At 42.9% G+C, this 23,831-nt stretch overlaps 1 long non-coding RNA gene across 1 annotated transcript in view; it reads left to right on the top strand.

Moving 5' to 3' along the window:
- Nucleotides 1-591: 591 nt before the first annotated feature.
- LOC139755293 (uncharacterized) overlaps nucleotides 592-23,831 on the top strand; it is a 270,998-nt gene continuing 247,758 nt past the window's right edge. The window contains exon 1 of the long non-coding RNA XR_011714068.1: nucleotides 592-1,949. This is a non-coding gene — a long non-coding RNA (uncharacterized lncRNA). The remainder of the gene's footprint in view (nucleotides 1,950-23,831) is intronic.

The following is a 23,831-nucleotide window of genomic DNA, read 5'->3' as shown; positions in this document are numbered from 1 at the left end:
ATTTTTTTCTTAATAAGAATTAGAAGTCAGAATATATTATATTAATTTTAGTAATCACAAATCCTTCTCATTTGCCTTATTTATATTTATATCATGGACGATCACCCGAGCGGCAGATATAATTTCGCCTTGGCCCTCATATCCCTCGCTCCAGCTTGGACAGGCCAGGCCGAAGGAAGATTCGTTAAATGCATAAGGTAAATTGTCTTTTATGGAATATCTTAGATCCTTTTCACACCACGAAGTAAATGAAGAGGAAGGCATGATACGGTGCGGTAACATTTGCTCATACACGAGTTCTCTGAACTTTACTTCGTGTTATGTTCTGTGATGTATACTTCCAGTTTCTTATTGTACCGACCATGAGCCTACCCACGTACGTTTTATATCATGTTTGGCATCTCTTTATCGTCATATAGAGAGAAGTAAAGATAACCGCAGCCTTGTTGACTGTCAACGCCAACATGCTTATTCATGTTGACGAAAACAAAACTTTATCATTGCCGTTTCGCACACCCAAGCCTTGGTTAGGTTTGGCTGAAATTAGTATTAGGATAAACTTAATTTCATCTTCCAAATAGGTAAAGGTCCTAAATGGTATTTTTACCGACGAAACTCCGCCTTTAGAACTTCGCTGATCACATTCATTTAAGTATTGTGTGGCATTTTGGCTCGACTGAGATCTCCGGAACTGGATGAAGTATGTTTATATGACGTTACGGAGTTTTAGAAATTCATATTTCCATAGACTTTGTGTAGATTGTAATGATTTAAGAACCACACATTATTCCACGTCATGTTAGAGACGAATACAGCATAACACCAGACGCAGGCAACCGCTGCATTAGCGACGCACACACACCTTGCCGTGACACCTGGCTCATGTGACCGTAATGCGCCGTGTTGGTATCTCATGCCATGTCACAGATGGACACGACCTAGCGTGACAGAGCTACGCTGCTGGTACACCGGTCACACTGGCGCTAACTATGCCAACGTTCGTTGTTCTATTTAATCGAGTGTTTACGTCGGTGGAGGGTCGGCTCATATATCTACATACGATGATTAATTCCGCAACCCAGATGGTGTAATCATAGCAACGCTTATTACCAATTAACTGATAAAATTCACAAAGTAACCCTTGTAGTGACACTAGAAATAATTCTTAGTTCTTCGCTTGTCAACATGACTGTGAGCCTAGCAGTTCGATTGCCTAACTGCTTGTTTCGATATTTCGTTCGGGGACACCGTCCAAACCCCGGGACTGCCTTGAATTTTGTCACTTTTACCCAGACCGTCTTTGGGGCAAGAAGGTGGAGGAGGACAGGTACACATTGTGTGATATTTGAAAATCGACAGACAACTTTGGCGTTAATGTTGTTCCTGACTCGGGATCTCGGTAAGAAGGGCATATGTCTTAAGAGTGTTCCGTTGTGATTGTTGAATACGTTGCAACTTTGTCGTTATATCACGGGATATTCATTGCACAGACGATTTTAACAAACACGGAAAAAAAAAGAATGTCAGATTTACTGCCGCAGGGAAAGTGACATATATCTGGCACTAAGCTCATGGTATTTTTATGAAAATAATTAAATGGGTTAGAAAAAAAGATTAATTTTGAATGCAACGTTTACTCGTGTGTGGGTCAGTGTTTAGTGAACAATACGCTGGAAATATTAGTTTACAGTTGTAATATATCAATATATCGTGACTGGTGATCATTGCATGATAAACTAGCAACAATCGGTGGTGAATGAGAAATGTAGTTAAACATTGTGGCTTATATAGTAATGATTTATGACGTGAGTGCAAAACAACCTTCAGAAATTACATACGGAACCAGACTATATTTTGATTGAAATATCTGTGATGAATTTCGTGAGAGCCACGTCGATTACGAGTGACTGATGGCTTCCACGACCCAACAACCTGCCGGTCGTCGAAAGGTAAGAAACCATTGATCAGTTTGTTTGGCCATAGTGTCTCGACTTGTTATAGGTGATATGTCTAGTCTCGTTTGACGTCGTTTGGCCTTGATGTTTCAGTGGGTCATAGACGATTTATACAGCGCTGTTTGGCTATGGTGTTTCCACTGGTCATAGGTGATAGATTGAGTAATGTTAGGCCATAATGTTTCATCCGGTCATAGGTGATTTGTATATGATGTTTGGCCACTATGTTTCAACTTATTATAAATGATCTGTCGAGTAATGTTTGGTCGATTCAACTGATTATAGGTGATATTATCCTGTATTGTATGGTCATGATGTTTCAGCTGATAATAGGTGATATGTCGAATGATGTTTGGTTTGGTCATAATCTTACAACTGATTATTGGTATGTTGAGGGATGTTTGGCCATGTTTCACCTGACTTTAGTTGATATGTTCAGTGTTTTTGGGTCATATGTTTCAGCTAGTTATAGGTAATATATTGAGTGATGTTTGGTCATAATGTTTCAACTGATTATAGGTGATATGTTGAGTGATGTTAGTGTTTGGCCATGCTGCTTCAGTTGATTATAGGCTATGTCGATTGTTGCATGGTCATGATGTTTTGACTGATCATAGGTAGTATATTGAGTGATGTTGGTCATAATGATTCAACTAATTATAGGTGATATGTTGAGTGATGTTAGTGTTTGGCCATGCTGTTTCAACTGATTATAGGTATGTCGATTGCTGCATGGTCATGATGTTTCAATTGATTGTAGGTAATATGTCGAGTGGTGTGTGACTATGACGCTTCATCTGAATATAGTTGGTATGCTCAGTGTTGTTTGGCCATGATACCTCAACTAATTATAGACATGCTCAGCGTTGTTTGGCATTAATGTTTCAACTGATAATGGGTGATATATCCAGTGCTGTCTCGCTATAATATCTCAACTGATGATAGGAGTTACGTCCAGTGTTGTTTGGCCATGATGTTTTAGCTGACTATAGGTTATATGTCCGGTGTTGTTTGGCCATGATGTTTCAAGTGATTATAGGTGATATGTCCAATGCTATTTACCCACAAAATTTTAACTGATTAGAATTTATATGTGCGGTGTTGTATGGCCATGGTTAAAGCAGGTGAGTCATTTCCTAATTGGCCTTGATATTTCAATATGATCATAAGTGATATGTCCAATATTATTCGTCCATGATGTTTCAACCCATAGTAAGTGATATGTCCAATGTTGTTTGGCCATGATGTTTCAAAATATTACTGAAGGTAAGTCGCATGACACTCATGTTTGAACTGATTATAACATATGTCCAGTTTTGCTTGATCGGGATGTTTCAACTGATTAAGGAAGGTAAGTTGCATGCTCTTTTAGCCATCATGTTTCACCTGATTATTGGAGGTAAGTCGAGTGATGTTTGGCCATGATTCAACTAACTATAGAAGGTAAGTCGAATGTAGTTTGGCCCTGATGTTTCATTGTATTGTAATTGATATGCCCAGTGGTGTTTGGCCATGATATTTCAACTTATTATAATTGATATGTCCAGTGTTGTTTGGCCATGGTGTTTGAACCTATTGCAACTATTGTAGCTGATATATATCATGTTTATTGGCCGTGATACTTCAGCTGATTACAGAAGGTAAGTCGCGTGATATATCTGGTTTGGTTTGACCATGATGTTTCACGTATGGGTCACATGACGAACGGTACTTGAGAATCATTCTGCAACTCGCCACTGGTTATATGTTGAGCCTTTTTTGAAGGGTATGTGTCCACTGGTCACGTGGTCGTATCGAAAGACGTAAGAGGAGATTGAAGGGTTCTCCCATAAGGCCTGTTAACGGTCCATACGATGCGTCTCCTATACACAGTAAGGCGTGACTAAGTTACTGTAGCGTAGTTAACGCAGTCCGACGTCGAAGTCTGATATTACGGAGTGTTGTGTGTTATGATACCCACGCATGAGCGTGGGCGACTGTCTAGATTATATTCGTGACATGGTTTAGCATTTGATTAGAATCCCATTAAGAATAAGGATTTAATCATTACCCCCCTGATTATTGCTAGTCATTTGCTCATTAACTTAACTTGAAAAATGACCATAGGCTAACTATTACAAAAGATGATATCATTTTGAGAGAGCTTCAGAACTGGGTGTTTTCAGGGCCAATTTGTCAGTCAAGTTTTATAGAGTATGGGACAGAGTTTTGAAATTAGGGATGGTGGGGTTATCCTTATGGTAGCGTAGATAACGTTTATTCAAGGAACTTGTGTAAGTTTAGCTGAGTTGAGACCTACAGAATTTGATGTTCTGGGGCTTTTGTCTCGAGAAGTCTTTTTTTTGGGGGGGGCAGGAATGAGCTAGAAAAGTAATCATAGTGCAAAAAGCTATTGTGAGATTGTCTATCATACGGAGGATTTTCTGTGTTCTCCCCTGATTTTTTGATGTTAAAAGTCACGTTCCAAGCTGTTCACTGCTGTTCCAGATTTCCCCCCAATCCGGAAAGCTGTTCGTGAGGAATGTTGAATGATATCAGTTTAAGAACTAGCCTTATAAGGTCTTTGGTTATGTCACAATTTGGGAAGCTTGTTACATTTTTCCTTCATAGTGTACATTGATGATATTCCTAAGTCTTCCATATTATTCATAGAAAACGAACCACTTTTTGCATTTAGAGAAAACGTGTCAACATACTTATTCTGTGCATGACTTTTCCTATATGAGGTCTGCGTCTAATCTTGTTCACAATACACCAGTAGAAAAAAATACATTTATCGCATTAGCTGACACCCATTCAGACTCACTTTTTCGACACCTTTATTTTTCTGTTCATTGTCTTAACTGCTGTCTTTACAGTACATCAGAGTATATACATTCAAAATATTGGGTCTTTGATCTTGCATACATTCAACAACCAATCAGATATTCCATACCTTGGTAATGTTTGTGGCCATTGACGAAGTATTAAAACCTTTGCAGTAAGTATGTTCAGAGATGCTGAGGTGGAAGTGTAACTTGCGGTTATTTGATATTGCTGGACATGGTGCTGGATTACCAAGCATGACCTAACATTTTGTTTACTTTGAACATCGCCCTCCAACTCCAATCATAGATATTTTTTTCTCCCTTTTAATATACTTCAAAAATAGCATTTGGTGTATGTTTGGCATATGAAGTAAGAATATATATAATACTTAGTCTTTTCCAGAGATTTCACGTGTTACCTTTTAGGGAAAGGCATTTTTAACAGACCACTGTGTGCTAACAAAAGCGTTAAATCAAAAGTTTGATATTTATTGCAATTTCCCCAAAACAGTCTACCGTACCAAAGTTCTCTTCCGTGAGTAACAGCATCGACACATGCCTGGCCACTTTTAACCCACGGCTGAGTAATAAACTGTGTGGAGGGGAGAAAACGGGAAGTTGTGCATCTGTCAGGGGAAACCCAAACGGCGGTAAAAAATATCAAGAATACTTTTGACTGCATCAAAGGAATATTGCATGAGGCTCGAATCCGAGCAAGTAATAGAATGATAGAAAAAATGGGAAGCTACCAAAGAGCCATATATATATATATATATATATATATATATATATATATATATATATATATATATATATATATATATATACACACGAGAGCTATTCATTGGCGAAAACAATACTTTTGAAAGTGGAAAATACAGTCGAATCCTGTGTCTGATGTTTTCTGAATGGGGATAGAGAGAAAGCATACTTATGCTTACATGATAGCAGCATACGTCTATGGAAAGGAATGTAGATAATTGGAAAACATGTAAGCTTTGCTAATTGTCTGTCTGTCTGTCTGTCTGTCTGATCTCTCTCTCTCTCTCTCTCTCTCTCTCTCTCTCTCTCTCTCTCTCTCTCTCTCTCTCTCTCTCTCTCTCTCTCTCTCTCTAACTGACAGATGATAATGACGCATAGAGACATCAAAATTCTGCCCCCGTTTGTTGACCGTGCATCTCTCGAGACACCCAAGGCCGAGTGGCGACGTCGCCAGTTTTATGTACAGATCTTGCATCTCATCACCACACAGCTAACGCATTAGTTATATAATATATAAATATATATATATATATATATATATATATATATATATATATATATATATATATATATATATATATATATATATATATATATATTGAGACGCTTTCGTGGCTTTATAAAAGCACATAAAGACGAGTCAGCTATGAATGAAGACAAGAAGAAAATACACGTATAATACACAAACACACACACAACAAACACAGACGGAAAAGTATCTCCCGCAATAAATACGAATTGTAAGAAAACGAGTCGTAGAGCTAAAGTTACCGGACGTTTAGACTATCTTTATGGGAAAACTCCGCAGTTGAGGCAGCCAGTAAAATAGGACGCGCGAGCTTTAGTATTGTATTTAGTTACAGGATGGGGGAGGTGGGAGGAGGAGGATGGTGGATGGGTGGTGGAGGGGTTGTGATCCCTCCCTGACCTGTGACACCCACACCTCCACCTCCCTGCTTCCCCTCCCTCCCCCACCCCGATAATGCCCGGATGAAGAGCTCGCGTTCACTCTTGTCCAGATGAGACACCCCCACCCGCTCGCCCGTCCGTCCGCCGGTCCTTTTAGTCTTTGTTAATTATTTAGGGAAAGGGGGCGACGGTACATGGGATTTGGCACGGGACTGGGTGGGACGTGAGGCTTGCCTGACCCAGCCCGGTTTCTTCTTCTTCTTCTTCTTCTTCTTCTTCTTCTTCTTCTTCTTCTTTCTGTTTGTCTGTGTGTGTGTTTTGTTTGCATCTTTCTCGTGTGTGTGTGTATGTCCTCCATAATCTGTCACCGCTTCTTGTGTTTATGTCCTTATGATATGGTTTTTATGGATCGTCTGTACGTAGAAGCAGAGGTTAGGTAACCTTTCTTGTCAGAATTCTTGGCAGGATTTTTATAACCATTTTTTGTTTATATACAAACTCTTAAGACTGGCTAAAGTTTTGGTGTCGGGAAGCAAGAGCTGACTCTCTCTCTCTCTCTCTCTCTCTCTCTCTCTCTCTCTCTCTCTATATATATATATATATATATATATATATATATATATATATATATATATATATATGTATATATATATATACATACCCAAAGCCAGGTATCTAAGTTAATGACCCAATATCAGGGAAGATGAACAGTTGAGTGAACTGTGGGCCATCAGCCGTGCCCATGTATGAAATGAGGCAGTAACTCTAACCGCTAGAATACGAAAGCCCACATGATATATATATATATATATATATATATATATATATATATATATATATATATATATATATATATATATATATGATATGTATATATATATATATATATATATATATATATATATATATATATATATATATATATATATATATATATAGTGCACGCACAGAACAAAGCAAGGAACATATCCTATTCACCCTCGCCTCATCCAATTAATACCAAACAAGGCAACAAAATCAGTTGTACCCAGAAAATCTGTTATATCGTCCAACAACTGATATTAATCCTAGTGTTTCCCCGCCTCCCTCCCACCCCACCAAGAGCTGCAGGATCTATATACCTCCTTCCGGCCTCCCCCCCCCCCCATCCACCCCATGACGCAGAACAACTCGTTGCCCCAGCAACCGGTTGGCCGGCCAGGACCCGAGGGGAGGAGGGAGGTGTCAGTAGTCAAAGGCGGTGCTGGTGGTGGTAGTGTCACATCCCCGCCCCCCCAGCACACCCACCCCCCTCCCCCCCCATACAGCGAGGTCGTGAACGTAGCGTTGGTGGCTCGCTCGTAAACCCCCGTCCGTCCGTCCTTATTGCGATCCCTTGGAGGCACGTCGGTGCGACCCTTATTAAGGGGTATGAAGACGATCTTGGCCTTTCGCAAAACACTTGAACCACCCCCTCCCCCTCGGAAGGGGCGTGTCAAAGGTCAGGTCATCGTACTTAAAGGTCGGTGAGTACGATCAGCGGAAGCTCATGGCGGGGGTCTGGAGGACTTGGCTGTGGAGAGGGGAAGTGTGTCTTCGGTGCATTGCACGTGACTGCTACAGAGCGAGTGTGAGCAAGGGAGACCGTTCATCGTATGCTTCTGGCGCTGCTTCGCTGGCGCGGGAAACAAGAAACAAGTGTGTGTGTGTGTGTGTGTGTGTGTGTGTGTGTGTGTGTGTGTGTGTGTGTTTGTCCATAAATTTGCTCTCGGTGAAAGAGGATCGAGCAACCAGAAGACACAAAGCGGAAGAAGAGAGGTCGCTTGCTGCAGAGATGTATAGTTATAGTACAAGACGGGTGGATGAGGACAGTCGAGTTATGAACCGGTGAACGAATACGTCATACAGACGTTTACAAAGTTGAATGATAGTAGAGCAAGTTCATGAGATGGCGGGAGGAGGAGGAGGAGGAGGGACCTGACGAGCATCCACATCTCCCTCCCCTTATGGCACTGCCCCATTGCCGTATAGTATCATGTATGGGCCACTGTAAACAGGGAAATTCCAGCAACGAGTGTGGAACGCGGTATTTTCCCCTCTCCCCTAAAACACTAATAGTAGTCATCACAGATGTCACTCTCATGCACAAACACACACACACACACACACACACACACACACACACACACACACGTGAGAGAGAGAGAGAGAGAGAGAGAGAGAGAGAGAGAGATGAGTGTGTGTGTGTGTGTGTGTGTGTGTGTGTGTGTGTGTGTGTGTGTGTGTGTGTGTGATTTGCTCGGAATTAACGAGCGTAACATGAGACCAAGAACCCTCCAGGCTGCAACCAGAACTCTTAAACATAGAGGGAGGCCACAGCTTTCATATTTTTTATTCTCTCTCTCTCTCTCTCTCTCTCTCTCTCTCTCTCTCTCTCTCTCTCTCTCTCTCTCTCTCTCTCTCTCTCTCTCTTCGTTACTCTTTCTCCGTGTTGTGATCTTTGTGTGTTCCCATCGTACACCCCGATGATCAATCGGTCTTTCAAGTTATTTTCTGTGATTTATTTTCAGTTCATTTATCTCATACCTTTACGATATTATATATGTATTTGTTTATTCATTTATATGTATGTTCAAAGCAGCCATTGACTTCTACCGTTGGCGGAAGTACAGATATCTATCGGAGTAGATTGTATCTGGTTTATACACTTGGAATAAATAGATATTCGTAAATATTCTCCTCTCATCAAACAAATCTTTCCCGAGTAAGTGCACTTGGTAGATATAGAATATTCCACATTACTCGCTCACCTCCAAGTAGATAGACAGATGTTCATGATTTATAATCATTCAGTGACCGTTGACCTCTGACCTGTACTGAACAATATTGCGACCGTTGACCTGTTATATATTTAATCATAGGAAAGGCCGGAAGCTCTCACCGGGTATATTGTGACATCTCGTTTTCTATTGCTCTGAATTTTTATTTTTTTTTTTATCCTCCGTGTGTATCTCTATATCATGGATCTTATTAACGTTATTGTCATCTTTGTATTTTTCATCTTTTTCATTCTAGACGAGCGAGATGAGGGGCGTATGTGCATGACATGACTAAGATAGAAAAAAAAGGTGGGGGGGGGGGGGGGTTATTAGCGTTAATCCCAGCGAAAAGTTTGAGTCATCGTACATCTTCGCTAACTTTAAGACACCGTTAAAAAAACGTTATTGTTCCAGGAAGTGAATACTAACACACACACACACACACACACACACACACGTACGGACTTCCGTGGTGGTAGCAGTCAGTGCTGTTGACATAACGCATTTATAGGCTGCCTGGGATATGCCCACATAGGTTCGAATCCTGGTCGCGGCAGCCGGTCCACAGTCCACCCAACTGTTCATCCTCCCTTCGGGGGTAGTCGATAGTATGGGTACGTGGCTTACACTGGTGTGTGTGTGTGTGTGTGTGTGTGTGTGTGTGTGTGTGTGTGTGTTTTTTCTTTTCGCAGGGAACCGAACGTCTTTGGTTGTATATATAAATCTATGTCACAACACGCTGCCTAAGCAGATGCCTCCGTGCCTTCATGGAAGCGTGACATTTAAGGGGGGAACAGCCACTGTTAAACTTAGCACATCAGCGTAACACATCTTTGTCCTTACAACGGCACAATGCTCCTGTGTAGTAGTGAAAGATGGCGAGGAATGGCATGGTGTAAGTCTCTCGTGAATAACCCTACAGACAGATGTATGTATTTCTTGATGTGTCAACACTTTGGCCCCATCCTTGTTTATATATATATATTTCCGTCACTGATTTCTATAAAGATCGTGAAAAGAGAAAATATTTATAGATAATTTTCTTCATCTTTTTTTTTTTTTGTCCTTTCTTCCGGTGTCCACGTGTGAGGTTATATATTCGCCCTGTTCCACTTACCGGATATTTGTCATTCCTCCCCCTCGCCCGTTCCTTCCTGTTCCACCATCAATCTCAATTTTCCCGCGGCTGATGTAATATTCCACGCAGGTCACATGTCCTCCATGCATGCAAACGTGTCGGGCTGAGGGACGATACCGGTTTAACACCACCCACACTGGCAGATATTCCCGGGGCAAAACTCAACACCGCCACACACCACACACCCACCTCACGTCTCTCAGATTCCGGCGAATGCAGGTCGTTCAAATTCGCCGACGAACACACGCTCCAACGGCTGGTGTTGTATGATGATTGTCTCCTCGTTTGGCTAGCTTGACCCTTCCCTTCACTAGGGAAGCGTTGTGTTCCTCTAAACATCCTCTTACTCAGGATTACACCCAACAGGAAGAGCAAACGCTTCAATTTTCTCCTTCTACGTAGTTAGGACTTGTGATAGGATTTTCGGTGACCTGTGAATTTGGAATTTGGCATTTCTTTTTTTAATATGGCAATGTCTGAGAAGTTGTGGATATGGGTTGTTGGCCTGATGATGAGGGAGAGTATTTGGAAGGACATGCGAAAGTCAGGTATCAGAAGACCCAATGGTCTGTGACGTGGTTATCCGCTGGAGGACAGTACAAGGAAAAGCAGATTACAGAAGACCTAGATGGTCTGTGACGAGGTTGTCTACCGAAGAACAGTACATGTTAAGGACAGATACCAGAAAACCTAATGGACTCTGACGGAGTTATCTGCCTGAGGACAGTACACGGAAGACCTGATGGGTCTGTGTCGAGGTTATCTGCTGGAGGACAACACACGGGAAGCACAAGTAACAGAAGAGATGACCTGACAAAACCAACATCCCAGACTTGAACATCCCACCAACGGAAGCAACATCAGAGAGCGAGTCTTGGAAATGACTTGAACATCCACCAACGGAAGCAACATCAGAGAGCGAGTCTTGGAAATCATTCCCCATCCATCTCGCGGTTATCTTCTTCCTCATGACTGCAGAAATGTGGGATTCCTGACAGCTCTTGTAACACGCCTCTCAGAGGAAGTCAATCTGCGGGTGTGATATATCGTGAATAAACTAGTCTGACAAGAGGAAGTTTGATGTGTAAAACGGGATGAAGAGACGGGGGGTTTTTGCAGGTAAACTTTGCTTAATGGGAATAGTTTTAAGGGGGAAACTGACATGCCATGAATTATGATAATCCACGTCGACAGGAGTAAGTTTCATGACTCCATTAGTCTTTGTAATATATGGGTCAGTGAATTACAACATTATTCAATATATGTATATATTCCTATGAGTCCACTCAAAATTGTGATCCTTTCCAATATATATATATATATATATATATATATATATATATATATATATATATATATTTATATATATATATATATATATATATATATATATATATATATATATATATATATATATATATATATATATATATTATTATCATTTTTATACTTTATCGCCGTTTCCCACGTCAGCGAGGAAGCGCCAGGAAACAGACTTTGTGTGTAAAACAAGTTATTGACACTTGGATAGACGGCTGCCGACGCCTTTGTAAGCCCACTGATTTCATGCCTTTGCGCTGTGGAACAAAAGGCCTCCCGCCCGGAACCCATTATAATCCGGATTCACAAGGGCTATGCGAACCCATCGGCGATGGCGCGTCTTGAAGGATCGACGAGAGAAAGGAATTTGGTGGCGGAGATGTAAGGAAAGAAATCAATAGAGGAGGAAAAGGATTGGATTCTTTTTCCGATGATATTCAACTCGTCTAATGTGGTTTCGTGTTTACCCCCAAGAGCATCAGATTGATATCATGAAAAGGGACGTTGACATCTTGTCCTAAGATCACTGGATGACGGTTCTGATCCTATTGCGAAACATCAGGTTGTAGACGGTAACGTTCGTGTCGAGTGATAGGAGCAACGTCGTCGTATTTTTGGGTTTATTATTGTTTTTTTTTATTATCAAACTTGTATGACTTTTGGGGTGAAAGTTAAGCGCCAGGTCAGAGTTGAGGGCCAGCGTTCTCGAGGTGTCATGAGTCGTCGTTGTGGTTCAAAGTCTCGTGCTGGAGTCGTGATTGTCGTGGTCAAGGGTCGTACTCTCGTTACGACTCTAGGGGGTCATCGTACACTCGTAACTTACGACGCGCGCTCGCCTACCGTCGTCCTAAAGCGTTCAGTTACAACGCCTAGTTAGCATCTTCTGACACCTTCCCCTTCCTCCTCATCCCTCACCCCTTCCCTATGCCAACAGCGCCCCTTTTTTTCCCCTCGTAACGAAGCTGCGTCACAGGTAGTCCAGTCGGAGGCACTCCGGGTTGTTCTTTCACACTCACGACCCCAGTAGCCTACACAGTGACCAACAGTCACGTCATACAGTGACGCTTTTATGGAGTATACGTCACACTGCGCCGGTGCGGTGTGCAGGGCCTCTGGTGAAGCGGCTGTTAAAGGTCACCAGCTCAGGTCGCTCCTAGAGGTCAACTGGAGGCGGACGCGCTAGAGGAAGAGCAGGTGGGGTTACTGTTAAAAGATCGGTACAGTGTCATATATATATATATATATATATATATATATATATATATATATATATATATATATATATATATATATATGAATATATATATATATATATATATATGAATATATTTATATACACGTGTGTGTGTGTGTGTGTGTGTGTGTGTGTGTGTGTGTGTGTGTGATGTCTTTGTTCGTAATTGACCACGTCTCCCCACTCGCCAAACCTAAGCCAGGCACCCATTATCCGTGTTTGAAATAATCTCTGGATTTCTCCACCTTGAATCCATAACCCTCAGAGACAATCCAGACCATCCATGCAAGAATTAGTCCACCATCGCTGGCCTGCCTATCCCTTTACCACCAGCCTAGGGAAACTATCCTCGCGTCCACTGGCTAGTAAGTTGTCTCGCCCCGACGCGACATCCCGCCAGACAGTAAAGGCCACATGCATGACCCAGGGCGGCCAAGTCCCGAAAGAGAGAGAGAACAGTCAGAAACTCACACACGACTGAACCCGACACTTTCGAAGAGTTCGTGACACGTCGAGGGTTCCTTGAGGGCGACGGACGGAAGTAGACGCCTCTCGTCGGCTGTGAATACAAAACGATCTGGAAACTTTAGAATCCTCCTCCTCCTCCTCTTCCTCACGATAAATATCTAATTGGGAAGAGATGCCAATTAGATATTGGCATGTGAGGCGCGTTTCCATTCGTAAATTTCCCCGTCGCGCTCGGCGCAGGCGCCGTGGCGAGCTGGAAAGTTGGGGAGGGTCGTCATGAGAGAGAGAGAGAGGGAGGGGTCCCCATGTCAGACTTGGTAAACCCTGTCGCATCCCGACCTAACAACCCGGAGCTCTACCAACAGAGGCGAGCGCGTAGCGTCACCCTCCCTCCCTCTCTCCCTCTCCTTCCTACGTTCCCACAATCACCGTCCATCACTTCGTTGGAGGAACTCATCTCGCCTGAGCGCCCTGAACGCCGAGCAAGAAAAAAAAAAGTAAATGGGGAAAAAAATACATAGCAGCCATTACAGTCAACGTGGGGGAGTTTTATGTGTTATTGTAACCACAAATTTCCCCCAGCGAAGGGGGTTAGCCATGCACGATTTCCACTCCCTCGAATCGAGAAGTTAGGAGAGGTGTTCCTCTTGGATGTTTCAGTACGAATGGCTTCATATGAGCTCATAAGGCCCAGGTCAGAGGATGAAAGGAAAAGGTTTACTGACGAAATAACTTTTCCCTAACATTAAAATGGAGTTGATGCGTGGCAGAAATACTGAATATTTGTGATGAAGAGTCTGGTGGGTAGGATTTGGGACTTGAATGTGTACAGACCTTTTTTCCTTGCTTCCATCTGGCTTGCAAAGTTTATATATATATATATATATATATATATATATATATATATATATATATATATATATATATATATATATCTTTAGTAGAAAGAGAAAATCAAGTGTTTTGCGTTTTGTGTGTGTGTGTGTGTGTGTGTGTGTGTGTGTGTGTGTGTGTGTGTAAGTAGCTCTTGTGTATGATATACATAACCCAGGAACTTGCCAAGGGTAACTTCGGAGTGGACGTTGTTCGGGCACACAAAGTTGGAACGAGTTGCGGTGGGGGGGACGAGTTGAGGTGGGGGACGAGTTTAGATTACAAACTTGTTATCATGGCAGTGTGACTCGAGGCTTTGGTAAGTTGCTACGCTCGTTGACGAGACGCGACAGACAACGCAGTCAAAGCCCCCCTTCACCCTTTCCCGAGAGGCCAAAGGGGGCGTGACCGTCCGTCTGATGCGAATGAACACGTAACGATAAATGAATAATTAACGAGATAATGACGCTCGACGAGGATAGAACAAAAAGGGGGATGGAGTGTGCTTTGTTCCATGTGATTATATTATTTATTTTGTCACTGTTAACTCATCTTCCAGGGAATGTAAGAAATGTGATGATGGGAATGCACAGTAGATCAGCGAACAAGTAGATCAGCGAACAAGTAGATCAGTAGACACAGACAGTGACACACACACACACACACACACACACACACACACACACACACACACACACACATACACACACGCACGCGCTGAAGTAAATCTCTCCCTAGCACACAGTTAGTAATGATAAGCGCGCACTCGCACGGGCAGAGAGAGAGAGAGAGAGAGAGAGAGAAGAGAGAGAGAGAGAGAGAGAGAGAGAGAGAGAGAGAGAGAGAGAGAGAGAGAGAGAGAGAGAGTTACAGAGAGTTACATAGACACACAGATCTAAGGTCCAAGGGCCTTAACACTCCCAAAAAAAAAAGCAGGAGGTTCCCTTCCTTCAAGGCAGTAGGAGAAAAGGATAGCAAAGCAAAGGCTTCCCAGTCTTGAAGAGCCTGTTGCTGCTCAGAGCAGGCGAAGAACAACCTCCTCCTCCTCCTCCTCCTCCTCCTCCTCCTCCTCCTCCTCCTCCTCCTCCTCCGTCATTCAGACGTGGTGTTGTCTGTGTTCGCGGGGAATCCTAGAATGCAGCAGTGTTAAACTTCCTGAAAGGCTGGGTAGCAGGGGGGCAGGGGGGGAGTTGTGTGGGGTGTGCGAATGTGACGCACAGGGAGGCTGTCGCCCTAGTAACCAAACCAGCCGTTGGCTTCAGGGTGGGGAGGGATCTGTGTCAATAGAAGAGCAGCAGCAGCAGCAGCAGCAGCAGCTGTTCTGTCCAGCTGCTGCTGCTGATGCTGGTGCTCTAGTACAGGTGCCAACTGTGTGGCTCGCCTGTCGATGTTCAAAGTAACAAATGGTACAAAAGTCGTCGGAGCGAATGTTTCATGAACTATTGCTGTGTCATTGAGAAAATGGTAACGATATATATATATATATATATATATATATATATATATATATATATATATATATATATATATATATATATATATACATATATGAAAGCTATCCCCGGGGATAGGGGAGAAAGAATACTCCTCACGTATTCCCTGCATGTTGTAGAAGGCAACTAAAAGGCGAGGGAGCGGGGAGCTGGAAATCTTCCCCTCCCGTTTTTAATTTTCCAAAAGAAGGAACAGACAAGGGGACTAAGTGAGGATATTCCCTCAAAGGCTCAGTCCTCTGTTCCTAACGCTACCTCGGTAACGCGGGAAAAGGCGACTATGTACGAAAAAAAAAATGTATATATAAAACCTGCGTAGTGGAAATGTGGAGTTTTAACACCTGTTTGTTGATCCAGTCACCGTCATGCAATATCACTGATTATATTCCTTTTAGGTTCAGTGTTGTTCTGCACGTGTAGCGTTCGTTACAGCTGAGCCACTCTGCATGCAGTATGAATACGTAACGAGGTAAAACTTTAGAGCAAGAATTATTTGCCACGTTTTACGTCAACAGTGATGTCAAAGCAAATAATGATACTCGAATGAGACGATGGGTCTTCCATTCTGGCAACAGATCAGCGTTGACTTTGTCATCGTAGATGGATTCCTCATTCTACTCAGGTTACCATGGTTTAGGAAAGCCATTCAGGCTGTGATGTTAAGCTGTTGGTTGGTCATAAGTGTACTGCTGAAACACACGCACACACACACACACACACACACACACACACACACACACACACACACACACACACAGGGCCCTCCAGCAAACCTCTGCCAAATTCTGCAATTCTTCAACACCCTCCCCCAATTCCTTCAGTTGGTACCCCCAACTCCTCTCCACATTATTCAACTCATGAAGAATCATCTTTCATCACGCCCAAGAACCCTCCACCCAAACCCCACACATAATTTTCATCTTGAACCCGTCCCTCCAGTCAACAGTAGAGGGATGTTTATGCACCACCTCCGGCTTTCGTATACTTAAGATCATGTATTCTCACACTGTCATTATCGACTGCGATCTAGTACGTATCTCTGCAGACAGTAAAGAAATGATATTGGAGGCACTTGTCAGACGTCCTTGTTATATCTAGTCACTTTACCTCATCACGAAGCGTAGAATTTCCCTCCACATATTCAAGCCTGGAGGTTTAAACCTTGGGTTACAGTTTGATCATTTTTTTTTTTTGTCTCCTCCCTCCCTATTTCTCTTAACATCTGTTTGGAATATTATATACATTTGCATTGTTACCTTGCCTGGAAGACTCTCCAGCCGCGGAGTAAATGTGCGCGCATGAGAATGAACATCCTCTGGAAATGTTAAATCCATCCACACTGCTTTTAGACGTTTGTTGTTAAGAAGAAAAAAAAAACAGTAAATTTGTGTTGTGTTTTCGGTCAAGCAATAACGCCAGGGGAGCAGCAGACACAGTCCTCCTCATGCATCAAAAAGTCGTGTTAACATTTGTCTTTCGTCTGCTTTATTAAGAGGCACTTTATTCCGGGTCATGATAATGCTTATTAGACGACGTCTTCCGTCATCAATTAGGGCTGCTTGATGAGGGAGCCCCTCGGCTGTTGTGATGTGTGGCGTATCTACGTAGCTCCAGATTTCTCTCTTTCCTCGGTGTGTCGTCTCCAGCAACGTCTTGTCTCATGACTCCTCCGCACCGATCGGAGGAGGAGGACGAGCCGTCTCTCTTACTGCTGCTCCTCCTGCTGCTGCCGCCTCCTTCTGTAGCCACTGCTGCAGAAGCTATTATGTTCTCAGGCTCCTAACTCCTGCCGCTTACTCGCTACTTTGTCATTCCACTCATTCTGATTTTTTTCCCCCGTCGAAGTTCGGCAAGGTTGGTACTGAATTAATACTAACAGTAATGATAAGAATGATAATGACAATAATGCAATGATGGTAAGTCCTCTGACAACCGTTTACGCTCGTCAGTATCGCTAGGTCGCAGCTAACTACTGCTCCCTTTGATCTCTCGCTTCTCATTTGTCTGGATGCGTGGGTGAAGGATAGAGACCGCCTTGCGCTTTCTGGATGAAGGCGGGTAAACAAGATACTCACTCCTACGTGAGTCCTGCATTCCTACATTTGTATTCGCTGGATGACGACGACGACGACGAAGACGAAGGATGGATGAATGAATGTTGTTGGGTCAAAACTCAAGTATTTTACGTGCTTGTTGGCTGTAACAACGTTAGTGCCAGGAACTGTCGAAAAACAGCCTCGTTTGCACGCATAGGTGGCTCTAGGTGACACGTAAGATGCCGTATCAAATGTTTTCGAATGAAAAAAAGAGAAAAACACTTGGGTTCTTGTGCGAATTTATATTACGTCTCTGTATGCTCCCTGAATCACATCCCCTGTTCCTTAAGAACGAGTTTGTAATGCCATATTTATTCTCTTAATTCTATTTATCTATTAACAGCTACGTACCAGTGTCCTGTATAGTGTATGTTCTCGCAGGTGGGACGGAGTGTGGCTTTAATGGCCTATAGCACTTGATGGCCACCGCCAGCGAGCCCACAGACATATGCGTCACTTGGTCTCCACTCCTGCTGCAGCAGTGGGTGGGTTATCCATGTATTAGACCGACCTCCTTGCACATCTGTCGTTCCCTCTTAACCCCGACCCTCCCCGCTGCCAATTCCCATGTAAGGGGAGACTCAGGGGTCCAGCCCGCCACTCCACATTTAGTGGTGTAAAGCATTTCCCCACACAAATGGATGCCTCTGAATTTAGCCTAACCCGGGGAGGCGTCTGCAACACACTTGACACGACGGAGGGTCAGCAAGTTGTTCAATTGCATAGAGATCAACACCTGAGAGCGACAGACAGAGGCCAGCTGTGTTACCTTCGGTCTGTGTTGTGTTGCATATCTCTCTGTATGCTAGTGTATATATATATATATATATATATATATATATATATATATATATATATATATATATATATGTGTGTGTGTGTGTGTGTGTGTGTGTGTGTGTGTGTGTGTGTGTGTGTGTGTATGTGTGTATATACATATATATTAGCTGTGGTTTCGAAGCATTTACACATGACAGCTAGAGACTGAGTGTGAACGAATGTGGCCTTTGTTATCTTTTCCTAGCGCTACCTTGCATGCGCCCGGGGGATGCCATATGTGTGGCGGGGTAGTGACGGGAATGGATGAAGGCAGCAAGTATGGGCATGTACATTTATGTACATATATATGTGTGCATGTCTGTGTATGTATATGTATGTATACGTTGAAATGTATAGGTATGTATATGTGCGTGTGTGGGCGTTTATGTATATACATGTGTATGTGAGTGGGTTGGGCCATTCTTTCGTCTGTTTCCTTGTGCTTCCTCGCTAACGCGGGAGATAGCGAACTAAGTATGGTAAAAAGAAATCATATATATATATATATATATATATATATATATATATATATATATATATATATATATATCCTGACGTTTTGCCTCCAAAATTTGTTTATATTCTGATGTCACGTAGAAAATTCATGATCATGGAATTTCGTTAAAGGTTCAGTGCTTGTTAGGGTATTCCCTGAGCGTTGTAAGGCGAGACGGGGAACCGAATTGGTTACGGTGATGCAAATTGTCTCTCGCACCGTAAACCATCGAGCAGTTGCTCCCGCTGCCTAACTGACCAGGTCAGTTCCAAAACCTCTCATCCTTTCACAGTACTACACACACACACACACACACACACACATACACCATAGAGCAACCAGAAGACACAACATGAACTAATACTAGACAAATTGTTGAAGAAAACTATTCAAAGACTCACGTTCAGCGTATAAGAGCGGTGGAGGAATGGGGTAAGATGAATGGGTTGACCCGCCCAACCTACTGCCAAGCTCAGAGTTCGAACCCAGTGAATGGGGAACGTTAAGAAACGAGTGAAACAGGGATTTTATGACATACAGGACCGAGCGGGTGGCTGTGAGTTGATGAATACTGAATCAAAGGGAATGAGAAGTACACAAGTCGGTCATGATGAGATGAATTCCATCTCTGTCTTATCCGGGAGCTCGAATGAGTGTGCCATTGACTCCTGAGCTTAAAGAGCAGAGAGCCACAGAGCGTTAGCTATGCGCATGCGCTAACATGTCATGAAGGCAATCTGAGGGGAGTTGTAAAGGCTATAGGGAAATTTCCAGGGAAATTGTGGCTTTAAAAGGGAACAAAAAGTCAGGTTGGAAATGAATGAGAGATTGCCTGAGTTTTTTTTTTACTGTGATTTTATATATATATATATATATATATATATATATATATATATATATATATATATATATATATATATATATATATATATATATACCCGTTAAGTGGATGTGCCGACGTTTGGTATATGATACAGTCATTGTATATTTCTGTCCATCTTTTGGTGAGGTGTTGGAGTTGATGTATCCACTGGGTTCTGTCAGATAGCTTGGACGGGTGATGCGAGTTCTTAAATACCGTGAAATGATACTGTGGGCTTCACTCTTCATTGTGATTGAGCTGTGTGAGTGCATTTCCATTTTTCTATCCACATCTTTTGATTCATTGAAGGCCTGGCCTTGATGAAGCCTTGTTATCGTGGTATTTTGAGCCTTTGATAGAAGAGGAAAATGAAATGTCTGCCAAATTCTCCGTTGCCTAGGTCGGGAATATTAAAAAAAAGTGAGTGGCGCTCCTTTGTCCACTTGGGAAAGATGGAAGAAATAACATTTTCCCCTCCGTACAAGGTGAGACTCAATTGTATAGACAAGCCCCCTTTTGATAAACAGACTCTTGGCCTCCTTCACAGGGTATTCGACAGAGAATATCAAAAAGGGGTTTTAAATCGTTACTTAGTATGCAGCTCTGAATTTGGAGATGATATGTTTATAGTCATTTACTCTATCCTTGTTTTCTGTACCTGTAACTCCCATATAGCTTTCCATTTCCAGACTTCTTTGTCTCTTATCGTTTTTCAATGTCCAGTGCACTGCTTCGTTTCACTTACCTACGTATTTCACTCCTGTCCCTCACTCAAGTTAATCTACCCCGAGGCTCTTCCTAATCAGGTACACAGTCCCGTTCACACACGAAAGCCATCCGACTGGAAACACCACCTCGACACAACGCTACAGAATTCCATGTAGGACACAGCAGTCGGCAGGCGTGCAGCTCAGGGTAGGAAAGCACAGACAGACACTATCTGGTGCATCATGTTGCCCGTAACAGTAACTCTACCAGTTCGCCGGTGCTTAATGTGGTAGTGTTTGTTGCGGTGGCAGCTGCCCCACATCACTGGTGTGGACAGTGTGTGTGTGTGTGTGTGTGTGTGTGTGTTCGTCATCTGATAGGTCGGGCGCGACCAGCCTCGTCAACCAGGTCCTATCCGCAACGAACAGCTCCTGTTATGATCCGCGTTTTCATTCGATACATTACAAGTTCGGCCAGTTTAAAGTGCTCTTCGGATTTTATACACACACACACACACACACACACACAGACACACACAGACACACACACACACACACACACACACACACACACACACACACACACACACGTCTCTTGTATACATATACGTCTTTTCGTCTTTCGATCATCATTCGTTTTGGAAGGAAGATTCTCATAAACACAGTCGAGGGCGGATTTGAGAAATGATCCTCACCTTGATTCCTTCTTAAGATACGGAAAGTACCTTAAGTGCGCTGATGGGAGCAGTAGCTTCCCTAGAACTCAAGAGCGAGACACCAACACGTTCGTCATGAGAGAAAAGGTTAGGTCGGTGGTGGTGTGGGCATGTTTCACCTCACTGCAGGTGTCGCCCTGACACATTAACTCCACTCGTATTAAAGATTAATGTTATTGATGTGCCACGTACCAGTGATTGGTTCGTTCGCTTGGCGCTAGGATTGACGTGCTCCAGCGTTCCAGCGTTCGCCTCTCTTTGATGTATGATTTTTCCTTCTCTAGTATATTTTCCCTCCCTCCTCCCCACCACAGAAAGTACGCACAGTATGGAATAAACTTGTTTACTTCATTAGTCGTAAAGGAATTTATGGCTCCTGAAAGTCCTGCTTGAATGACTGGAGGGAGATCTTGTGTTCTCTCTCTCTCTCTCTCTCTCTCTCTCTCTCTCTCTCTCTCTCTCTCTCTCTCTCTCTCTCTCTCTCTCTCTCTCTCTCTCTCTCTCTCTCAAGATAAGAAATTGTTAATTAAGCTATCTCGATAACAGGGAGGCCGTGTTGTTATATGGGCCTGACGTGGTCAAGATTTAAGGGAGAATATGGTTGGTTAAGATAAGATAAGATAAGGAGGAATATAAGATAGACGTCTTTGATGGACAGCATCAGTCATTGTGACAGTTCATTTCCTCTTTATAGGAGTTGCTGGCGGATATACCGGTGTCATGTTGGGAAAAAAAAATCATAGTCTTATTTGTGGTAGATTTTGGATAGTAAAGTTGGTAATGTAGGTGGGTGAGGTGACTTTTTTTTCCGGGTTCGAATTGAGGCAGCAGACGTTCTCCCCATGCGGTACGGGCTCGTACGTAGAGGTGGGTGGTTTGGGTTCCCTAAGTGGTATGGGAGGAGGGAGGAGGAGGAGGAGGAGGAGAGAGGGCCATGTGGGTAGTAATATTTTGCGAGGCGGTGAGGGACGGAGCAAGGCGTGCTGCACGCACTATACTCGACCTGTCGCAAGTGTTCCCCCCTTTTGTTCCCCTCTATTTCAGACCATGATGGGAGTAGAATCATTCATACGCCCAGACCGTCCCTGTGCCGTGGTGAAACTTCAGAGTCGACGTCCTTGCGCTTACATGCGTCAGACCAGGGAAGCTCCACACACTGGCAATGATGAGATTAAGCTGTGCTTTCTTATGAGACTTAATTAGAATCTGCTATCCGTTGTGACAGATTAGCCTGAGCACTATGATTGCCTCTGAAGCGCTGACTGCTGTAGTCCCCACTAAGTAAACTGAAAGGCTACTGTATGACATTATAAGAACCTAACTGTTTCTCTTTCCTAAACTTTGGGGAAAAAATGTTTATGTAGAAACAGTTGTATCAATAAAAAGCACCCTTATACACCATCTTATTCCAAATTTTTGAAGATAGGTGATCAAGAGAGTGTAGATATTATATACTTCGTTTTTTTTTTTTTTTTTTTTGATGGCCGAACGTTTCAGTAAACTATTCATAAAGGGTATTATTTGGGGATGAATGATAACACGTTATCATGGCAGCCTTCTTTACTTACAAATTAGCCTAGACTTTATTGATCCTACAGAAGAGTTCATTCAGATCCTCCCGTAACCTCTTCCCCAGCCACACAAGCAATTAAATTTCCCTCTTTCAAAACCAATTAGCAAATCTAATATTCCCCTCCGTCAAATGAAAGGGTTCCCCTCCATTAATTTATAAGAACAGCTTTGTACTGATGCCCTGCAATAGACTTCAATGAAAGGATGAATAATCGATTGAGCATGAAAACATGCGTGGAATTTATTAGTCGTATTCATCTCTAAATTGCGTAGAGGCTTGAGTAAGATCCTGATGTGATAAAGGATTATATCCCTTGTTCTTTTCAGCACCCATGTGCAAGACGTTATACATATATGCGTATCCCTCTTGACTCGACATGACCTGCTAATTAGTGTACAGGTTCGAAGCTCTTAAATAGCTGTATACACAAAGTGATCCGTGAGTGTTGATGCTGTTATGAACGTTCCTTCATTGCCAAAGTACTGACAGATGGCGTTCGTATGTAGTGCGGATCCATTCAGTTCGGGGAGAGTTAGTGCAAGGGGCCTGCCAAAATAGGATAATGTATCAGGAATTGGACTAGAGAATATAAATGGGATTCCGAGCCTTCCAGACGTGATTTACGACTCCACAAGACTTAGAAGGCGAGGTCGGCGGGCCTCAGTAACCTAACCAAGTGGATCTAGAGACCTGAATGTAAAGGGTTGGGTTCCCAGGGGGTGGGTGGAGGAGGAGGAGGAGGAGGAAGAGAACTGTTAGCAATCTCTAGTTGCTGACAGATGGAGTTCTCGTCTGTTTTATGCAG

The sequence above is a fragment of the Panulirus ornatus genome, chromosome 19 (assembly GCF_036320965.1).
Source record: "Panulirus ornatus isolate Po-2019 chromosome 19, ASM3632096v1, whole genome shotgun sequence".
NCBI lineage: Eukaryota > Metazoa > Arthropoda > Malacostraca > Decapoda > Palinuridae > Panulirus > Panulirus ornatus.
This window is presented reverse-complemented; position numbering and strand designations above follow the sequence as displayed.